The sequence below is a fragment of the Bufo bufo genome, chromosome 2 (genome assembly GCF_905171765.1).
Source record: "Bufo bufo chromosome 2, aBufBuf1.1, whole genome shotgun sequence".
NCBI classification, from domain to species: domain Eukaryota; kingdom Metazoa; phylum Chordata; class Amphibia; order Anura; family Bufonidae; genus Bufo; species Bufo bufo.
Window position 1 is genome coordinate 767,674,624 of NC_053390.1, and position 21,858 is coordinate 767,696,481.

Below are 21,858 nucleotides of genomic sequence, written 5' to 3' on the forward strand. Positions count from 1 at the left end.
GTTGAAACGTTGCTTTGGTTTGTTGTTAATAAACACACGATTGGATTAAAGATTCGAGTGCTGCGGTTCCTTTCTATACCTTCTTTTGCGACTGTGGGGCCCTTAAGGCCGGGCCCTGACACCGCGAGCACCACCGCCTAGTATGGACTATCAATAGTCAGTAAGTGGTGCTATCCTACTTTTTTGTTTTTCTTCGTTATAGAGAGGCCTGCGCCTCTACATAACTTTGGCAGATCCACCGCCATTTATGGGGCTTTATAAATATATACAGTAAATGTGCCCCAATTTTCTTAGTCATAGATTTAGTTTGAAATGTGTAAGCGATTTATACATGTATAGCTATCGAAATGTCACATTAAATTTCTAAATTTTAATGGGGTGCTGGAGGCCCAATGCTCTATGAAATGTGCCTGTTGCCAACTCTGGATGGCTGCTTGAGGATTTTTTAAGCTGCTATTTGACCATAAATTGGCTGAGAAGATTGTTCAAGGGAGGAGAGAGAGGGACTAGAGGCTGAGCTATCACATGAGCTCTATAAAATCTGTAGCTTGCTTCAGTGTCCTGAAATCTAATGCAACGCACTGAAACTGTTAATAATACTGCATTTCATGCATTATATTCATGTACTTCATGTTCCATAAGATTGTATAGGGAATGGTAGGTCCCAAGTGTCTAGGCAGAGCTGGCTCCACCCTTCCTTTTTCAGGAGGAAATTAAGAGAGTCTAGTGTTGGCTGCAGACAAGTAAACATCTAAGAGCAGCTAGGAGCAGGACTTTTCAGAAAATCCTGTAACCCTATGACTTACAAACAGTTTATGTGCCAGCCCCCAGAAGGGAGAAATATACAGAAGGTTTAGCTATCACAAAATGGATTGTGGACTACTTTGGCATAGAAGGTAAATGCCTCCTCCTGGCTATAGCCTCCTCTGCATGTGGTGGGAACAATGTAAGGTACAGGCTGCCCATCCTAGCTAAAGAACATGAAGGGCCCTTTTTTCAGAGACTGTATTACTTTGAGGATACTGTGTGTATAAAAATATATCTGGAGATAAAGAAAGTATACCTCTTTAGGCCGGGAAAAGGAGAGATTGTACTGCCTGATTATAAGGGAGAAGCTAGCCTCCATATACAACGTCTCAAGTATTTGTCAGCTGTAAAGACTGCATGTAATGTGAATAATGCTTGTGTGAATCACCTGCTGACCGACTTCAGTAAAATACTGTGTATTTGTTGCACCAAAACCAGGTCTCATCATCAGTGGCGGATTACAATAGGGACGTTCGGGTCGGCAGCCCCGGACCCAGCACCGCTGGGGGGCCCAACGCCGACCCGAACGCCCACATACTGCGGCGGGGCACGGGAGCGCATAGCTACCTGTCCCGTCGCCTATCACCGCCATAGGCTTCAGGCCTATGCGGTAGTGAAATCCCGGCGCAGGCGTGCGTGATGACGTCATCACGCGCCTGTGCCCGGACACAGCACATTGACGTGTGCACGCCTGCCTCATCCCGCCTTCGTCTGCGAGCAAGTGCCTGGCCCTGGACGGTGAGTATTTAGCTTTTCATTTTTTATTTCATGTGCCTACTTTGGGGGACATGTAGGGGACGACACACAGAGGAGGACATATTAGGGAAGAGACCTCGAGTACATGGGAGGGGGAATGTGGGGCTAAATTATTATGGGAGGGACTACTATGTGGGGGCAAATTACTATATGGGGCAGTGTGGGGGCAAATTACTATGTGGGGGCAGTGTGGGGGCAAATTATTATGGGAGGGACTACTATGTGGAAGCAACTATATGGGGCTGTGTGGGGCCAAATTATTATGGGAGGGACTACTATGTGGGGGCAAATTACTATATGGGGGCAGTGTGGTGGAAACTATTGTGTGGGGGCAGTGTGGGGTAATTGCTATGTGGGGACAGTGTGGGGGCAAATTACTATGTGGGGGCAGTGTGGGGGAAACTATTGTGTGGGGGCAGTGTGGGGGAAATTGCTATGTGGGGGCAGTGTGGGGTAATTTCTATGTGGGGACAGTGTGGGGGCAGTGTGGGGAAATTGCTATGTGGGGATAAATTACTATGTGGGGGAAACTATTGTGTGGGAGCAGTGTGGGGTAATTGCAATGTGGGGGCAGTGTGGGGTAATTTCTATGTGGGGACAGGGTGGGGAAATTGCTATGTGGGGACAGTGTGGGGGCAGTGTGGTGGAAATTACTATGTGGGGGCAGTGTGGGGGCAAATTACTATGTGGGGGCAGTGTGGGGGAAACTATTGTGTGGGGGAAATTGCTATGTGGGGCTGTGTGGGGTAATTTCTATGTGGGGGCAGTGTGGTGGAAACTACTATGTTGGGGCAGTGTGGGGGAAATTACTATGTAGGGGCAGTGTGGGGCAAATTACTATGTAGGGAAATTACTGTGTGGGGGCAAATTACTATGGGGGATTACTATATGGGGGCGGTGTGGTGGAAAGTACTATATGGGGGTGTTGCTATTGGGGAGGCACTGTAGGGGCAATTCTATTATTTTTGGGGACACTATACAGGGATTATTGCCTGGAGCACAATAGAGGGTGGTATTATTACTCGGGGCACTCTAAGGGACATTATAGCTGCTGTGGACACTATAGGAACATTTGGGGTAATTTATCAAACTGGTGTAAAGTAGAACTGGCTTAGTTGCCGATAGCAGCCAATCAGATTCCACCTTTCATATTTGACAGCTCTTTTGGAAATCCAGTTCTACTTTACACCAGTTTGATAAATGACTCCAATTAGGGTCACTATTTTTTAAGCAGTATAGTACCTTGGACATTGGGGAGCAAAACGGGCACAGTATTGGGAGTGGCAGCAGGATGACACTGTGGGGACACCGTAACGTTTTGGCCTATTGGCCTTCTTCAGACTAATGCCGCTGGTGATGATGAGGAGAAGTTGGCGCTCTGTGACAGTATAATGCGGAAGTACCGCTGGTGAGAGTGGCGCCACTCTCACCAGCGGTACTTCCGCATTATACTGTCACAGAGCGCCAACTTCTCCTCATCATCACCAGCGGCATTAGTCTGAAGAAGGCCAATAGGCCGAAACGTTACGCTGAAGCCGCAATTCCAATAATAAAAATAATACTAACTTGCAAATTACGCTGGAGTTTTGTCTATTTATGCTTAATTGGGGCGGGAACCCTACTCCAAGCTACAACAGAGTGCGACAAGGTTACAACTAAAACTGTGGGGACACCAGGATGAGGAGGTTGATGGAAAAATTTAGAAATCTAACGTGTCTGTGTTACAAACTGTAGAGATGAGATGCGGCTGAAAGAATTTACCATGGTGGTCTGGGTCAAATGGAGGAGAAGAGGAAAGAGAAGGTCTACATGACAGGAGATGTCACTGGATGTAAGAGGTATGTGGTTCTGTATTCTCCTCCATGTCTTTTTTATTATAATTATATGTATTTTAAATTTGGCGACCAAATTTTTAGTTTAGAACCCAATTTGGGGTATATTTTTTTTGTCTGAAGATGTCATATGGCCTAAGAAGAGACTGTGGCGCTCATGAAGCACCACAGCCTCTTCATACAAAAAAAAACAAAACTAAAATGGAGGGGGGGGGGGGGGCAAGTTGGTTAGACAGCCCCGGGGGCCTATCATGCACTTAATCCGCCCCTGCTCATCATTATTCTTCGCTGCGCTACAGTTTACTTAATTATTTTTAGTGAACAGATTCAGGAAGCGCTGGGGAGGACAACCACTGTGACCACTACAACCACTGCAGGGGTGGACATATCGCCAGTTCAGCTGCACAGGGGCCCGGCGTGTGAGGGGGCCCATTCATACTAGTGAGAGCTTCTGGAAGCGCTCACTAGTATCATACTAGTAAGCGCATCCAGAAGCGCTCACTAGTATGCAAGAGATCGGCTCTTGCTTACTTACCCCTCCGGCGCTAGTCTCCTCCAGCCTGACTCGTACAGCTCGCACTATGACTATCACATGCAGTCAGGTCACGTGTGCAGCGCGGGCTGTTGGAGACAGGACAGGGAGAGCAGGAGACCTGGGGTCTGTCACATCATGGGGGGCCTGAAATAAGCATATGGGGGTGCCTGATTCTGGGGGTCCGACTCCTGACTGAGCAAGGGGGGGGCCTGAATGAGCATATGGGGGGCTGAGCAACTGACATATGGGGGGGCTGAGCAACTGACATATGGGGGGCTGAGCTACTGACATATGGGGGGGCTTAATAAATAACCGATATTGGGGGGGGCTGAGCAACTGACATATGGGGGGGCTGAATAAATAAATAACTGATATTGGGGGGGCGCTGAGCAACTGACATATGGGGGGGCTGAATAAATAAACAACTGATATTGGGGGGGTCCTCCTGAGTAACTGATTTGGGGGGGTGTCCTGGGAAACTGACATATGGGGGGGGCTGAATAAATAAACAACTGATATTGGGGGGGTTTCTCCTGAGTAACTGATATGGGGGGGTCCTTGGCAACTGGCATATGGGTGGGTCTAAGCAACTGATATGGGGGCGTGAATGGGCATCTGATAGGGGGGTCCTGAGCAACATATATGGGGGCCTATCTGAGCAAGTGACATATGGGGTGGGGGCCTGCCTATTTTATATACTGTAATATGCAAAATAACTGTTTTATATACTGGCAGACATGGGGGGCACTATGGAGGGGGAGGAGCACTATGGGGGGCCCTATCTTGTATACTGGCACACATGGGGGGCACTATGGAGGGGGGGGGGAGCAATTTGGGGGCTATCTTATATATTGGAACACATGGGGGGCACTATGGAGAGGGAGGAGCACTATGGGGGGCCCTATCTTGTATACTGGCACACATGGGGGGCACTATGGAGGAGGGGGGAGCAATTTGGGGGCTATCTTATATATTGGAACACATGGGGGGCACTATGGAGAGGGAGGAGCACTATGGGGACCCTATCTTATATACTGGCACACATGGGGGGCACTATGGAGAAGGGGGGAAAGGAGCACTATGGGGGCATCTTCTGGGGCCCTATCTTATATACTGGCAGACATTGGGGTCACAATGGAGGGGAGGAGCACTTTGAGGGCCCTATCTTATATACTAGCACACATAGGGGGCACGATGGAAAAGGGGGAGCACTTTGGGGGCATCTACTGGGGACCCTATCTTATATACTGGCACACATGGGGGGCACTATGGAGAAGGGAGGAGAGGAGCACTATTGGGGTCATTATATAGGGAAATTATACTGGCACACTGTCATGCCCTGCTCAGACGCTGTGCGGAGGTCTGTCAGATTAGCAGCACGTGTCTAATCTGACAGACCTGCTCTGGGTGGGGTCATTGGCTTAAATTACTTTCACTCCCAGGGGGCCGTGCGGGTTATAGCTCAGTCAGTCAGTCTGTGGAAGTAAGGAGTGAAGGATTGGCTTTTCCGGCTCAGATAAGATAAGTTGGTTTCTTATTTCTTTGGTTTGCTGTCTTGGCTTTTGTGTGTCGTCTGTCCCCTCCTGGTTCTGAGGGAGCAGGCTGTCCCTTTTTCCCCTTTCTCCATCTCAGGGATTCTAGGGTATTCTCAGCCCAGGCACGAGGACACATTATTCCTACCTTCAAGGTCTGAATGTGGGCAAAGCAGAATAGGGAGAGCAGTTAGGGATTAGCTAGGAGGTGACCTTATCCCCAGCTTCTCGCCTAGAAAACTTGTTTCGTGATTTATGTATCTTATATCCTGTCCGCCGTGACACACACATTATGGGGGCATTTTATACTGGCACATTGTCAGGCACCATGGGGATAAGGGGAGCCGCACTATTGGGACACGATATGTCCACCCCTGCAGTGGTTGTAGTGGTCACAGTGGTTGTCCTCCCCAGCGCTTCCTGAATCTGTTCACTAAAAATAATTAAGTAAACTGTAGCGCAGCGAAGAATAATGATGAGCAGGGGCGGATTAAGTGCATGATAGGCCCCCGGGGCTGTCTAACCAACTTGGCCCCCCCCCCCCTCCATTTTAGTTTCGTTTACTCCATTATTACTGACACAAATTATAGGGCACTATGGGGACCTTGTCTCAACTGGGGGCACTAAAAGGTTTTTTGGCCACACAGTAGGGGGCATTGGCACACATTATGAGGGTACTATGGGGACATTGGCTCTACAGGGGGCACTAAGAGGAGGTATTTTTTATACTGCCACACAACAGGGCACTTTTATTTTTACTGTAATACATTATAAAGAGAATTATTACTAGCGGGGGCATTATGGTGGGCTTTATTACTGTTGAGGGACTATGAGGAACTTGAATACTAGTATGACCACTATGGGAGTATTATTACTTCTGGGACACAGTGGAATTGTATTACTGAAGGGGCACTATTACTACTACGTGTTGTCTGGTCGATAATTATTTCTATTGGTGGGACTTTGGGGAGCAGTATTACTGTGGGGGCACCGTGGCACGATATCAGCTTAGCACAATTATTTTTGGGGAACATTATGTTTACACTATTAGTGTCAGGGACACTGTTTCCTGGGCGCAATTATTTTTTAGGACACTGTGTGCCAATAATTATTGAAGGGGAACTATCTGTGTGTAACCTGTATAGGGAGCACAGCGGGCACAGTATTGGGGATGGCAGATTAGGGTGTTCAGAAGGTGGGTGGATGATGGGAAAAGTAGGAAACTAAGATGTCTGTCTTTCAAACTCTGCAGAGAGAAGAGATGGCTGAAAAATCATCATGGGGTCTGGTCTGAAAGGAGAAGATGAGGACCGAGAACATCTACATCAAAGGAGACGTCACTGGATAGAAGAGGTATGTGGACCTGTATTAGGCTACCTTCATATCTGAGTTAGTGATTCTGGCAGTCTGTTCCAGCAGAGAACAGCCTGCTGGAATTCACTGGATCCGGCACTGCTGGATGCAGACAGAATGCCCGCCGGCCCCATTGACTATAATGGGGTACGGCAGAGATCTGGCCACAATCTGGCAAAAATGCAGAGAATCAGTGGGATCGCATGCTGCGGTTTGTGTCCGGCCGATTCCTTGCATTTTCAGCCGGATCAGGTGGCCGGAGCGTAGTGTCTCAGGTGTGAAAGTAGCCTTACCCTGTATGTTTTGTATTGCTCTAAGTAATGTTAGGACGGAATAGGTTAGGTTGCAAATTTGGCTGGGGGGGGGGGGGGAGGGGCCCAGGCACATTCTTTGCACAGGGGCCCTCTGCTGTCTGTGTCCGCCCCTGAACCACTGTGAAGCCCATCTGCACTACTACTACCTATCCTCTCCGCCTCCTCATTAAAAAAACACCATTAAAAAGATAAGAAAGGATAACTCCAAAATAAGTTCATCAAAACTGCAATGTCATTGAAAATAAAGAGAAGAAATATCTCAAGATTGCAGGACATTTAATGACTAGTGTTTCATAAATTGGAGCTGCAGCAGTTATGGCACTGATGGGAGCTGTAGTGGTTTACAGTGGTTTACAGCTTTCATTACTCCAATGCTCCTTGGGGCCGTGCAGTGAATGGGAGGAGGGACAGGTAACCTTTCTTTCTTCCCATACCCTGGACTTTTTTGGGGGACCCTGCCTGTTAAGTGGGGTGTTCTTGATATTAGGTAGATAATGCTTGTACATGCCCTCATCATCTCCCTCCTATACTACTGCAAAATTCTTCTCTGTGGCCTTCCATCTAGCACTCTCGCACCCCTCCAATCTATCCTCAACTCTGCTGCCCGACTAATCCACCTCTCATCCTGTTACTCCTCTGCCTCTTCCCTCTGCCAACCCCTTCACTGGCTCCCCATTGCACAGCGAATTCAGTTCAAAATACTAAGAAATACGTATAAGGCCGTCCACAACCTGTCCCCTCCCTACATCTCTGAGCTACTTTCCCGATAAATCCCCACATGTAATCTCCGATCCTTACAAGACCTCCTTCTCTTATGAGCTCTTCCCACAATCACCTCCAATATTTCTCCCATGCATCCCCCATACTCTGGAACTCGCTACCCCAACTAATCAGACTCTCACCTACAGTGGAATTCTTCAAAAGAAACCTGAAAACCCACTTCTTCAGACAAGCCTACAACCAGTGACCCTGCTGCTGCTATACCACCATGACCAGCTTTACCCTCACCTACTGTGTCCTTTTCCCATACCATGTAGATTGTAAGCTTAGAGTAATTGTCTGTATTATGTATGTGCTATCCTTATCATATGTACAGCGCTATGGAATGAATGGCGCTTTAATCATAAACAATAATAATAATAATAATAATGGGTGTAAGGCAAGAGGGCAGAAGTAGGGGCCTGTGCATTGATGGTAGAGTCAATGACCAGGCCCGTTTGGTTGCAATAAATAAAGTCTCTCTTTACTGATTAGATAATAGGAGTAGTAGTAGTAAATTAGCAGAAATAGGCACAGTTCTGCTGTATGTTACCGAGTACGCTTCACCCAATGGTTGTATACAGGCAGTAACAATTTAGATAGTAATTGTAAAGCAAGGTTTTTAATTGGTTGTTCCCCTTTAACTTCATGAAGTTATTTAGTGATGTCTATACCTGACCACATTTTTGCAGTGTGAGGTAACTGAACATGCTTTGGGTAAAGAGAGCACAGCTTCATTGAAGACATCATCAGGGTAAGATGTCTTGCTACCATCACCATCACCTCTCTATGTATCATATGGGCGTTGGCTGAATGCCATGTTGGGCACTGGGATGAGCCCGCCCATCTGTCTCATGACTTGCAATAACTACTACTTTACTTTATCTTTGGTATATCTTTCTGTATATATATATATATATATATAGTAAGGGATCGCTCTCTCTCTCTCAGGGGGTCTCGTTAGACAATGGAGTTAAAGTTCATATGATGCTTTATTTTCGCACCAGTACAAATATAAACAGAATGAAATAAACTCCTGCCCATCTGGGCTCTAACTAATACAAAGTCCTTTTCCCTGACTCACCTCTAAGCACAGCTTATACACAGGGTCTCAAGTTCCAATCCGCTCGTCGAACACAAGTTCAGACAGGGAAGAGATACGGCTTTACACAGCCTTGTGGCCCCTCAGCACTCCTGGCTGAGACCACACAGAGCCTCTGTAGGCCTCTGATTCCAAGTCCTCTCTCTTCACCGACTGACACACAGATGGTTGGTTTTATCCCTCCTTGATTACAGCAGTACTCACCTGCGATTACCTCAGGATAGGAGAAAACATGCCCTGGAGTGGGGGTGGACTGGGGAGGTCTCACTACCAAACCTACCTTCCCAGTCCAAATAAAATCCAGCCCTAGAACTTTAATAAACAAATAGCTCCAGCAACTATGTTTGCTGAAGCCAGCGCCATCTTCATGGACTTTACTTATCTCACCTAGTTGAGGGACCTGGGTGAGATATACACCCCTTCCAGGATTTTTACTGTACAAATGACCACTATATACACTCACCTAAAGAATTATTAGGAACACCATACTAATACGGTGTTGGACCCCCTTTTGCCTTCAGAACTGCCTTAATTCTATGTGGCATTGATTCAACAAGGTGCTGATAGCATTCTTTAGAAATGTTGGCCCATATTGATAGGATAGCATCTTGCAGTTGATGGAGATTTGAGGGATGCACATCCAGGGCACGAAGCTCCAGTTCCACCACATCCCAAAGATGCTCTATTGGGTTGAGATCTGGTGACTGTGGGGGCCATTTTAGTACTGTGAACTCATTGTCATGTTCAAGAAACCAATTTGAAATGATTCGAGCCTTGTGACATGGTGCATTATCCTGCTGGAAGTAGCCATCAGAGGATGGATACATGTTCTCATTCTGTTTACGCTATATTCGGACTCTACCATTTGAATGTCTCAACAGAAATCGAGACTTATCAGACCAGGCAACATTTTTCCAGTCTTGAACAGTCCAATTTTGGTGAGTTCGTGCAAATTGTAGCCTCTTTTTCCTATTTGTAGTGGAGATGAGTGGTACCCGGTTGCTGTTGTAGCCCATCCGCCTCAAGGTTGTGCGTGTTGTGGCTTCACAAATGCTTTGCTGCATACCTCGGTTGTAACGAGTGGTTATTTCAGTCAACGTTGCTCTTCCATCAGCTTGAATCAGTCGGCCCATTCTCCTCTGACCTCTGGCATCCACAAGGCATTTTTGCCGACAGGACTGCCGCATACTGGATGTTTTTCCCTTTTCACACCAATCTTTGTAAACCCTAGAAATGGTTGTGCATGAAAATCCCAGTAACTGAGCAGATTGTGAAATACTCAGACCGGCCCGTCTGGCACCAACAACCATGCCACGCTCAAAATTGCTTAAATCACCTTTCTTTCCCATTCTGACATTCAGTTTGGAGTTCAGGAGATTGTCTTGACCAGGACCACCCCTCTAAATGCATTGAAGCAACTGCCATGTGATTGGTTGACTAGATAATTGCATTAATGAGAAATAGAACAGGTGTTCCTAATTATTTCTCATTAATGCAATTATCTAGTCAACCAATCACATGGCAGTTGCTTCAATGCATTTAGGGGTGTGGTCCTGGTCAAGACAATCTCTTGAACTCCAAACTGAATGTCAGAATGGGAAAGAAAGGTGATTTAAGCAATTTTGAGCATGGCATGGTTGTTGGTGCCAGACGGGCCGGTCTGAGTATTTCACAATCTGCTCAGTTACTGGGATTTTCACGCACAACCATTTCTAGGGTTTACAAAGAATGGTGTGAAAAGGGAAAAACATCCAGTATGCGGCAGTCCTGTCGGCAAAAATGCCTTGTGGATGCTAGAGGTCAGAGGAGAATGGGCCGACTGATTCAAGCTGATAGAAGAGCAACGTTGACTGAAATAACCACTTGTTACAACCGAGGTATGCAGCAAAGCATTTGTGAAGCCACAACACGCACAACCTTGAGGCGGATAGGCTACAACAGCAGAAGATCCCACCGGGTACCACTCATCTCCACTACAAATAGGAAAAAGAGGCTACAATTTGCACGAGCTCACCAAAATTGGACTGTTGAAGACTGGAAAAATGTTACCTGGTCTGAAGAGTCTCGATTTCTGTTGAGACATTCAAATGGTAGAGTCCGAATTTGGCGTAAACAGAATGAGAACGTGTATCCATCCTCTGGCTACTTCCAGCAGGATAATGCACCATGTCACAAAGCTCGAATCATTTCAAATTGGTTTCTTGAACATGACAATGAGTTCACTGTACTAAAATGGCCCCCACAGTCACCAGATCTCAACCCAATAGAGCATCTTTGGGATGTGGTGGAACAGGAGCTTCATGCCCTGGATGTGCATCCCTCAAATCTCCATCAACTGCAAGATGCTATCCAATCAATATGGGCCAACATTTCTAAAGAATGCTATCGGCACCTTGTTGAATCAATGCCACGTAGAATTAAGGCAGTTCTGAAGGCAAAAGGGGGTCCAACACCGTATTAGTATGGTGTTCCTAATAATTCTTTAGGTGAGTGTATATCATCATAGTTTAGTAAACTCTTTATGCATTTTAGTCATGTTAAGTCTATTTTTTCCCAAACTTCCAATCTCACGATAATCAGGGCCGTCTTTACCAAGGGGAAAAAGGGGCAGCTGCCCTGGGCCCAGTTGCTCCTGGGGGGCCCAAGGCAGCTGCCTCTTGAGCCCTGCTAGCCACTGCCCCGGGTGTCAGGCTGTCAGCTACACAAGGACTCCAGGCAGCGTACGGTGAGCTGTGATTCTCTAGGACCTTAGATAACATCATCACCATGTGACCAGTAACCTAGCAATATTACTGGTCACATGGCTATGAGGTCATCAAGGTCCTACCAGGAGTGTTGTGACAGAAGTTTGCCTTAACTGTGGAGCTTTTTTTGTGAAGATTACATCAGAAAAAGGTGACAGGGGCTGTTATGCTAATATACTGTAAACTACTGTATACTGTGGGGTGCTGTATAGTGTGAGGGCCTGTATACTGTGGGGGGCTGTATACTGTGGGGGCCTGTATACTGTGGGGGGCTGTATACTGTGGGGGCCTGTATACTGTGGGGGCCTGTATACTGTGGGGGCCTGTATACTGTGGGGGCCTGTATAGTGTGGGGGCCTGTATAGTGTGGGGGGCTGTATAGTGTGGGGGGCTGTATAGTGTGGGGGCCTGTATAGTGTGGGGGCCTGTATAGTGTGGGGGCCTGTATAGTGTGGGGGCCTGTATACTGTGAGGGCCTGTATACTGTGGGGGGCTGTATAGTGTGGGGGGCTGTATACTGTATATTGTGGAATGCTATACTGCTGTACTGTATACTGTGGGGGGCTGTATACTGTATACTGTGGGTGCTGTATATTGTGGAGTTCTATACTGCTGTACTGTATAGTGTGGGGGGCTGTATCGTGTATAGTTTGGGGTGCTGTATACGGTTAGGTGCTATACTGCTCTACCTATACTCTGAGGTGTTGTATACTGTGGGCTGCTATACTGCTCTACTATATACTGTGGGGTACTGTATAGTGTGGGGTGCTATACTGCATACTGTGTGGTGCTGTATACTATTGGGTGCTATACTGCATACTGTGGGTTGCTGTATACAATAGGGTGCTATACTGCATACTGTGGGGTGCTGGGGTGCACTGTAACACTAGGGTGAGCCAAGCCCTGGTCTCCTTCTTGCAGAGCGGTGCCCACTTCCAGCCTGAGCCCAGCTGCCCAGAGCACTGATCCTGAGCCGCTGGAGTCTTTAGAACTGGATGTATTTGCAGTCATTCACTGTATTCTACCAAATGTGTGGATTTTTTGTGTTGTGATGGAGGGCGTGATTGCCTGCTAAGGTGTGGGAAGGCGGGATCCAGGGGGCCCAAGTAAATTTTTGCCCAGGGTCCAATCAATATTAAAGACGGCCCTGACGATAATACAGTAGTCCTCCCTGAGTCTCCCTTTAAGTTCACTTTACAATCTTTGCAACTGACCACAGACATGAAATTCCATTCGCATTTACTCTTTCTGCATTTCACAGTTGCAGGGTGCGGATCTTAGATCTGGATTGCCAGTCTGTTTCAAAGTGTGGTGGGCACCAAAGCATATACCCTTTCCACAGCAGTAAAATCTTATTGCCCTAAACGTGAGGTACCTTTGTGTCTGAAACCAGAAAGGTTTTGATGGCTCTAGACCAGTGGTGGCGAACCTATGGCACAGGTGCCCGATGCGGCACTCAGAGCCCTCTCTGTGGGCACCCACACCCTGTAAAAAGTCTATGGTGTACTAATAAGCATTCGACTTTTCCTGCCATTCATCAGCGCAGGACGCACTATGAACAGCACAGTCAGTGCATTAAATGTAGGCAGGGTATTATAGCTGAATTATAAAGTACCAGGAAGATACACTATATTGGTATTCAGATTCAATTGCGTGTTGGCACTTTGCGATAAATAAGTGGGTTTTGGGTTACAGTTTGGGCACTCAGTCTCTAAAAGGTTCCCCACCACTGCTCTAGACCATCTGTTAATGTCTGATCTCTTTCCCTCAGGGGTAGTCTTTCAGTTAAATTGTCCTTTGACAGATTTTCAGTCTTAGAAATGGTGTTTCCTGGATGAGGCTTCTCTTTGGGTCTACTTGGCAGGAGCTCAAACATATAGGTCTTTACTCTAGCTTTGCTCAGCTAAAACTCTCTACTATCTAGGGGGTTGGACAGCACCTCACCATGGAAACTAGGCAAAAACTTCCAGTGTTAAATGTTTGCTGTCCATACACAACCATTTGGGATACCCAGTGCATAAAAACACAAATATTTTAACATTAAATCACAACATTTAACTCTTGAAAATAATTAACTTTTAGCATTGATCACTGGTCCAATCTTGAGGTCAAGAGCATTTGTTTTATTTTTCCTCTTTGCATTCCAGCTGGTCTAACTTTTTTATTTTCTGTTTGACATATCTGCATGAGGCATTGTGTTTTGCAAGACAATTTGGACTTGTCTATGTTAATCACTAATGTTGAGCGAATCCACGAATCCGGATTTCCTTGCGCTTTAAGGTAACAAATAGTTTTGTTTTTTTCTAAAATTGCAGCTGCACAGTGAAAGTAAGAAGCCCGAGAACGCAAGATCACCCATAATGCCATGCAGCAAGACAATCTGCTGTTAGCCATCCCACACAGCCATTTCACTGTGAGCTGAGTATAGGGAGAGACATGAAATGCGCTAGGGACAGTGTTGCTGAAAACAGTTTAAAAAAGAATATTGGATAGGGAGAGTGCAGGAACAGCAATGGCGGATTAACATAGGGACATTCGGGTCGGCAGCCCCAGGCCCGGCCTAGCTGGGGGGCCCAACACCGACCTGAACGCCCACATACTGCGGCGGGGCACCATAGTGCATAGTTCCCTGCCCTGCCACGTTCACCGCCATAGGCTTCAGGCCTAGAAGGCCTGAGGCCTATGTGGTAGTATAATTCCGCCACAGGCGTGCTTGATGACACGCAGGATAATGAAGTATGCACGCCTGCGGCCTGCCTCACCATCCCAGACATAGGTAAGTATTAGCGTTTTTTTTTCTGTGTATGCCAACTTTGGGGGGTAGAGGAGGACATATTACTGTAGGGGCAAATGATTACAAGGAGGCAGTGTGGGGGCAAATCACTTTGGGGGGTCAGTGTAGAGGCAGATTATTACATGGGGACAAATCACTTCATGGGGCAGTGTGGGGGGCAGATTATTACATGGGGCAATTCACTTCATGGGGCGCATTGTGGGGGAATTTACTATATTGGTGCAGTGTGAGGGGGCATTTCTATTACAGAGACATATTAGGGGATGTTATTTTTGGGGACACTATACAGCGATTATTACCTGGAGCACAATATAGGGTGTTGTTATTATTATTATTACTGGGGGTACTCTAGGGGGCATTATCAATACTGTAGACACTATAGGGACCTTTGGGATAGTTTATTCAACTGGTGTAAAGTAGTGGCTTAGTAGCACATAGAAACCAGTCAGATTGCACCTTTCATTTTTGACAGCTCCTTTGGAAAATGAAAGGTGGAATCTGATTGGTTGCTATGGGCAGCTAAGACAGTTCTACTTTACACCAGTTTGATAAATGACCCCAATTATGAGAAATCTAACGTGTCTGTGTAACAAACTCTGTAGAGATGAGACATGGGTGAAACAATTTGTCATGGCGTTCTGGGTCAAATGGAGAAGAGGAAAGAGAAGATCTACATGGCAGGAGATGCCACTGGAAGTAAGAGGTATGTGGTGCTGTATTCTCCTATATATAGAGCTGGCTCACTACTGTGACCTACATCTCATCTTCTCCTCCAAGTCTTTTTTGTCATAGTCATATGTATTTTAAATTTGGTAACTAAAATTTTAATTTGTAGATGTCACCTGCAGTCCTATGTAACAGCCTAGATAAGAGTTATAACTTTCTGTATGCAGATAATGTCATAGATGTTACCTGCAGTCCTATGTAACACCCACATAACACAATAATTCACTGTGTTATTTGGGGTGTTACATAGGACTGCAGGTAACATCTATGACATCTATACTCAGAGAGTTATGAGATGATGGGGGTCCGACTCCTGGCACCCCCGCCAATCAGCTGTTTGAGGAGTCAGCGATGTTCCAGTGAGCGCTGCAGCCTCTTTGCTCCTTACCAAGCACAGCGCTGTCCATTTGATAGCAATGTGCTTGGTATTTAAACTTATGTGGGTTGCTGTGACCCCGGCTTGCTGTCACCCAACTATTAGCTATAGAATAAAGATGTGCTACTGAGTTTTGCACTTTATGTTGGTGCCATGTTTTATATATTAGCATTTCACTTATATTTTTGTTTTTACAAAAATGCAGAAAAAAGCTATTCTGTTGTAGTTTTATTTGCTTTTTATGGCATACACCAATCATTATAAATGATGCTATGAATTTATTTTACAGGCTGCTACGATCTTAACAATTTTCAAACGTTTTTATTTCATTTTTATTTTATTTATTTTACTTTACAGCATCATTTACAGCAAGTCTTCGGTAAAGGTCCCAACATAGACAGAGTAGTATATAGAAGCTATTACGTCAACCTTCCAACACCAGTCATTTTTTAGAAGGGGAGTGAGGGGGAAAGGAGAGGGGAAGCGGAAAGGATGAGTTATGGGGGATTAGTAGTACAGAAACCATAACTTGACTCCTTGCAAACCGCAAGGTGAATAGAACATAACAGTAGCCCAACATGTTCACCTCTCCTCCACAGTTAGAGGAGTTAGAATCCAAGCAAGCACGTGGCACTTAAGGACCCCTGCTGAGCCCTCAAGTAGGATCATATCCCTGAGATTGGTGAATAGTTTAGTAAGACACGCGTCTGATACCAGGAAGTGAATTGAAAACATTCCTGGATGCATCTTCTAACCTGGCGGGACAGTATATCTATGAAGTTCTCTCAGCATGCAAAGAATTGCTTCACATGGATCTCCTTCCTGGAAGATGCCTCTACTCAGTCCATCTTCATTAAAAAGCAGACTATCTAAAAAAAAAAAATAGCTTAAACGGTGGGGGTGTGGGGTCGATCCACGTGTGGAGAATAGTCTTGATTCCTGCTGCTGCTATCAGACATAACAATTTCCTACTACCAGGGGTGTACTGTGTACTAGTTGGGTCAATGTACCCAAAGATGACCCTTATAGGATCCAGAGGTGCTGCTGACGTCAAATGGGTGGTGGTAAACGTGTGGATTTTATGCCAGAAAGATTGTATCACCGGTCACAGCCACAAACAATGGAAAATGTCCGGTGACCAAAGACGCCTATACAGTGGCCCTGAACTGGAGAGATATATGCCAGGTGATAAATCTGTAGGGTCATCTCCCTGTAGCGGACGATGGCAAATAACAAAGATTGCGTTCCAGAGCCTGATATAGGGTGGATATCATTAACTGTGGGATGTCTTTGAGGCATTTAGCTATTGCCCATTCACCCTTACCATAGTCCAGAGGGGTGTGTAGAAATTTATAGTAGCTAGTGGTATGTCCCCTGAGGGTAGGGGTATGTTTGAGGGAGGCCTGTAGAGCTGGGCTCCATTCTCGGGGGGTTAAGTTGGACATAAATTTCGGGAGATAGCTGTTGGCTTGTAAATAGGTAAAAAAGTTAAAACGAATGTTGGGGTATTTAGATTTAAGATCTTCAAATGGTAGAATCTTGTGTGTGGTGTGGTCCACCAAGTGACTAATCAGAGTTAGTCCTCCCTTATGCCATTCATAGAAATCCCTATGGGGTGACCCTGCTTGGAAATGTGGGTTTGCCAGGAGAGTCATTTGTAATGAGCAATGACAGTGTAAGTTTTTGAGAAGCCTCATCTTTTGACAGGCCCGCCAGGTCGACATCAGTAGGATGTTCTCTCTGGCCCTTTCTGAATTCTCGCCATATGGGGTATAGAGTAAATTGGTCAGAGCCATTCTGGGTATAAAGGCCTGTTCCTGACACCAGTTTGAGAACATGGATGTATGATGTATCCAGTCTATTGCTATTCTCATCAGAGCTGCAATATTATAAACCCTGATGTTGGCAAAGTTCAGTCCCCCGTTCAGCCTAGGTTGTTGTAAAATAATATAAGGTCTCCTGGGGCGACGACCATGCCAGATAAATTTGCGGTATAAGCAGTTAATTTTATTCTTATCTCTGGGGCGTAAATATACTGGTAGGGAATATAGAAGATATAGCACTCGAGGAAATTCCGCCATCTTAAGAAGGTATGCCCACCCCATGTAGGAAAAAGGAAGATATCCCCAGCCTGCTAGCGTGCCCTCCAGTGTATGCACATAGGGTGCAATATTTGCATTATATAGCTTACCAGGTTATTTGGTGATCTGTACCCACAGGTATGATATAGAGTTCGAGCGCCATTGAAAAGGGAAAGGATCAGTCCATCTCGGTTTTGTGGGCCCTTTAAGGAGTAGAGCGTCGGATTTATCCAGGTTAAGGGTGTAACCCGAAAGCTGTCTGATCTCTATAAGGTCTTGTAGTGTTTGTGGGAGTGTGGTTTCTGGGTGTTTAACAATTAACAATATATCGTTGGCAAATATGGCCAGGGCGACTGGAAGATGGTCGTCTTGTGGAGAGGTGTTGAGTGGTTGCAAATAATGTAAAAGGGGTCTAAAGAGATATTGAAAAGTATAGGGGAAAGAGGACATCCCTGCCTGGTGCCCCTAAAAATGTCTGGAAAGGGGGTGTTGTAGCCATTTACTGTGAGTGTGGTGCGAACATCTGATTGAAGATAACAGATAAAGTCACAAAACACAGGGCCAAACAGTCTGTGAGATAAAGCGGCGTTCAAAAAGGGACATGACACTTTGTCAAACGCCTTTTTGGCATCTAGACTTAGTAGTAAGGTGGGGGGGGCCGTTATTATCTTGTGTCTCAATGGTGGCAGCTAGAGATGAGCGAATCAAAGTTGACGAAGTGGAATTCCATCTGATTTTCAGGAAAAATTTGATTTTCACTAAATCCGAATTTCCTCACGCTTCATCACATTTTTGGCTGCTGCACGTGTTAGGACATGGAGCAAGGAACTCTGGGAACGAGGGATCACCCACAATGCCATGTATGCAGCCAATCATCAGCCAGCCAGCCCTGTGATGTCACAGCCCTATAAATAGCCTCAGCCATCTTGGATTCAGCCATTTTCCAGTGTACTTAGAGCAGGGAGAGGTTAGCAGGTTCTAAGGACAGTGCTAGGAAAGACTTTTAAACTTTTCTTTTGCTCAATAGAAGTTCAGGGAAAGGATATGGAGGAATCATTTCACAGTATTGAAGCAGAACAAGGTTCAGTAGGGGAGGTTACAGCCTGGGTAATAGGATCAATCCTATTACACCTTGCTGCACTGACTGGGGATCCAAATTGCCACTATACAGCTCTGTAATTCCAGAAAACCGTTCTTATTGGGGTGCAAGTGCTGATTGATTCAGCCACTACCAGGGTTTATTACAAGGAAATATTTCTATGTCTTATTTGCCCTTGTGCGGTGCAGTTATATGTTCTAAAGCATTTTTTGGCTTGTATTAGTTGGAAAAAAGTGCTTATTAGCCGTTGTGTAGGGAAGTGCGAAAATTACAGCCCTTTTTGGTGTGTATTAGTGGCAAAAAAATATATATTTGCAGTTCAGCGGTGCAGTTATATGTTCTAGAGCCCTTTTTGGCATGCATCAGTGGCAAAAAAATATACCATATTTTTCACTTTATAAGATGCACTTCCCCCCCCCAAAAGTGGGGGGAAAATGGCAATGTGTCTTATAAAGCGAATGGTGCGCTTTTTAAATGTCTGACACTGATACATCGCCGGCCGCTATGCTGCACAGCACGGCCTGCGATGTGTCAGCGGGGAGGGAGGAGGGGCTGGAGGCTGGCAACTGCTGTTTCACTCGCGGCGGGGCCGGTGCAGTCACTGTACTCCTTTACACTGGGCCCCGCTCACAGCAGTTTTCATATGTAAAGTCCATTCATGTAATCTTCAAGCAGTGGCTCTGCTTTAAACTAGCGCAATCCTCTGTAGTAGTACTCATTAACAAAGCGGCAGGCAGGCCGGCAGCGTAACCTCACTCACTCATTCACGCTCCTCCCACTCCATTAATGATGCAGGAACGTGAATGAGTGAGTGAGGTTACGCTGCCGGCTGCCTGCCACTTTGTTAGTGAGTACTACTACAGAGGATTGCGCTAGTTTAAAGCAGAGCCACTGCTTGAAGATTACATGAATGGATTTTACATATGAAAACTGCTGTGAGCGGGGCCCGGTGCAGTCACTGTACTCCATTACACCGGGCCCCGCTCACAGCAGTCTTTATATGTCAAATCTTTTTATGTAATGCTCCAGCAATGGCTCTGCTTTCTTCTGTAACAGTACTCACTATCAAAGCAGCAGTCTGGCCGGCGCATGACATCACTCACTCGGTCGTGCTCCTCCCACTTCAATAATGAAGCTGGCAGGAGCGTGACTGACTGAGTGAGTTACGTTACGCTGTCGGCCAGACCGCTGCTTTGATAATTAGTACTGTTACAGAACAAAGCAGAGCCATTGCTGGAGCATTACATATAAAGATTTTACATGTAAAGACTGCTGTGAGCGGGTGCCCGGTGGTGTAATGGGGCTCACTATTCACACAGGGACAATATACTGTGACACATATGATACTGTGACCAGCATAAGATCATCTTATGCTGGTCACAGTATCATATGTGTCATAGTACAGGGAGTGCAGAATTATTAGGCAAGTTGTATTTTTAAGGATTAATTTTATTATTGAACAACAACCATGTTCTCAATGAACCCAAAAAACTCATTAATATCAAAGCTGAATATTTTTGGAAGTAGTTTTTAGTTTGTTTTTAGTTTTAGCTATTTTAGGGGGATATCTGTGTGTGCAGGTGACTATTACTGTGGATAATTATTAGGCAACTTAACAAAAAACAAATATATACCCATTTCAATTATTTATTTTTACCAGTGAAACCAATATAACATCTCAACATTCACAAATATACATTTCTGACATTCAAAAACGAAACAAAAACAAATCAGTGACCAATATAGCCACCTTTCTTTGCAAGGACACTCAAAAGCCTGCCATCCATGGATTCTGTCAGTGTTTTGATCTGTTCACCATCAACATTGCGTGCAGCAGCAACCACAGCCTCCCAGACACTGTTCAGAGAGGGGTACTGTTTTCCCTCCTTGTAAATCTCACATTTGATGATGGACCACAGGTTCTCAATGGGGTTCAGATCAGGTGAACAAGGAGGCCATGTCATTAGATTTTCTTCTTTTATACCCTTTCTTGCCAGCCACGCTGTGGTGTACTTGGACGAGTGTGATGGAGCATTGTCCTGCATGAAAATCATGTTTTTCTTGAAGGATGCAGACTTCTTCCTGTACCACTGCTTGAAGAAGGTGTCTTCCAGAAACTGGCAGTAGGACTGGGAGTTGAGCTTGACTCCATCCTCAACCCGAAAAGGCCCCACAAGCTCATCTTTGATGATACCAGCCCAAACCAGTACTCCACCTCCACCTTGCTGGCGTCTGAGTTGGACTGGAGCTCTCTGCCCTTTACCAATCCAGCCACGGGCACATCCATCTGGCCCATCAAGACTCACTCTCATTTCATCAGTCCATAAAACCTTAGAAAAATCAGTCTTGAGATATTTCTTGGCCCAGTCTTGACGTTTCAGCTTGTGTGTCTTGTTCAGTGGTGGTCGTCTTTCAGCCTTTCTTACCTTGGCCATGTCTCTGAGTATTGCACACCTTGTGCTTTTGGGCACTCCAGTGATGTTGCAGCTCTGAAATATGGCCAAACTGGTGGCAAGTGGCATCTTGGCAGCTGCACGCTTGACTTTTCTCAGTTCATGGGCAGTTATTTTGCGCCTTGGTTTTTCCACACGCTTCTTGCGACCCTGTTGACTATTTTGAATGAAACGCTTGATTTTTCGATGATCACGCTTCAGAAGCTTTGCAATTTTAAGAGTGCTGCATCCCTCTGCAAGATATCTCACTATTTTTGACTTTTCTGAGCCTGTCAAGTCCTTCTTTTGACCCATTGTGCCAAAGGAAAGGAAGTTGCCTAATAATTATGCACACCTAATATAGGGTGTTGATGTCATTAGACCACACCCCTTCTCATTACAGAGATGCACATCACCTAATATGCTTAATTGGTAGTAGGCTTTCGAGCCTATACAGCTTGGAGTAAGACAACATGCATAAAGAGGATGATGTGGTCAAAATACTCATTTGCCTAATAATTCTGCACGCAGTGTATATTGTCCCTGTGTGAATAGTGACCCCCATTATATAAGATGCTATATGTGTGTCATCCACACATCCCCCATAGCAGTGTAT

The 21,858-nt window shown here is 45.7% G+C and overlaps 1 long non-coding RNA gene across 1 annotated transcript; it reads left to right on the plus strand.

Annotated features, from left to right (window-relative positions):
- The first annotated feature begins 8,943 nt into the window (after positions 1 to 8,943).
- LOC120991798 lies at positions 8,944 to 21,001 on the plus strand. Its single transcript, XR_005776816.1, has 3 exons — positions 8,944 to 9,186; positions 12,792 to 12,794; positions 20,988 to 21,001. It is a non-coding gene; the product is annotated as an uncharacterized LOC120991798 (long non-coding RNA).
- Positions 21,002 to 21,858: the final 857 nt, after the last annotated feature.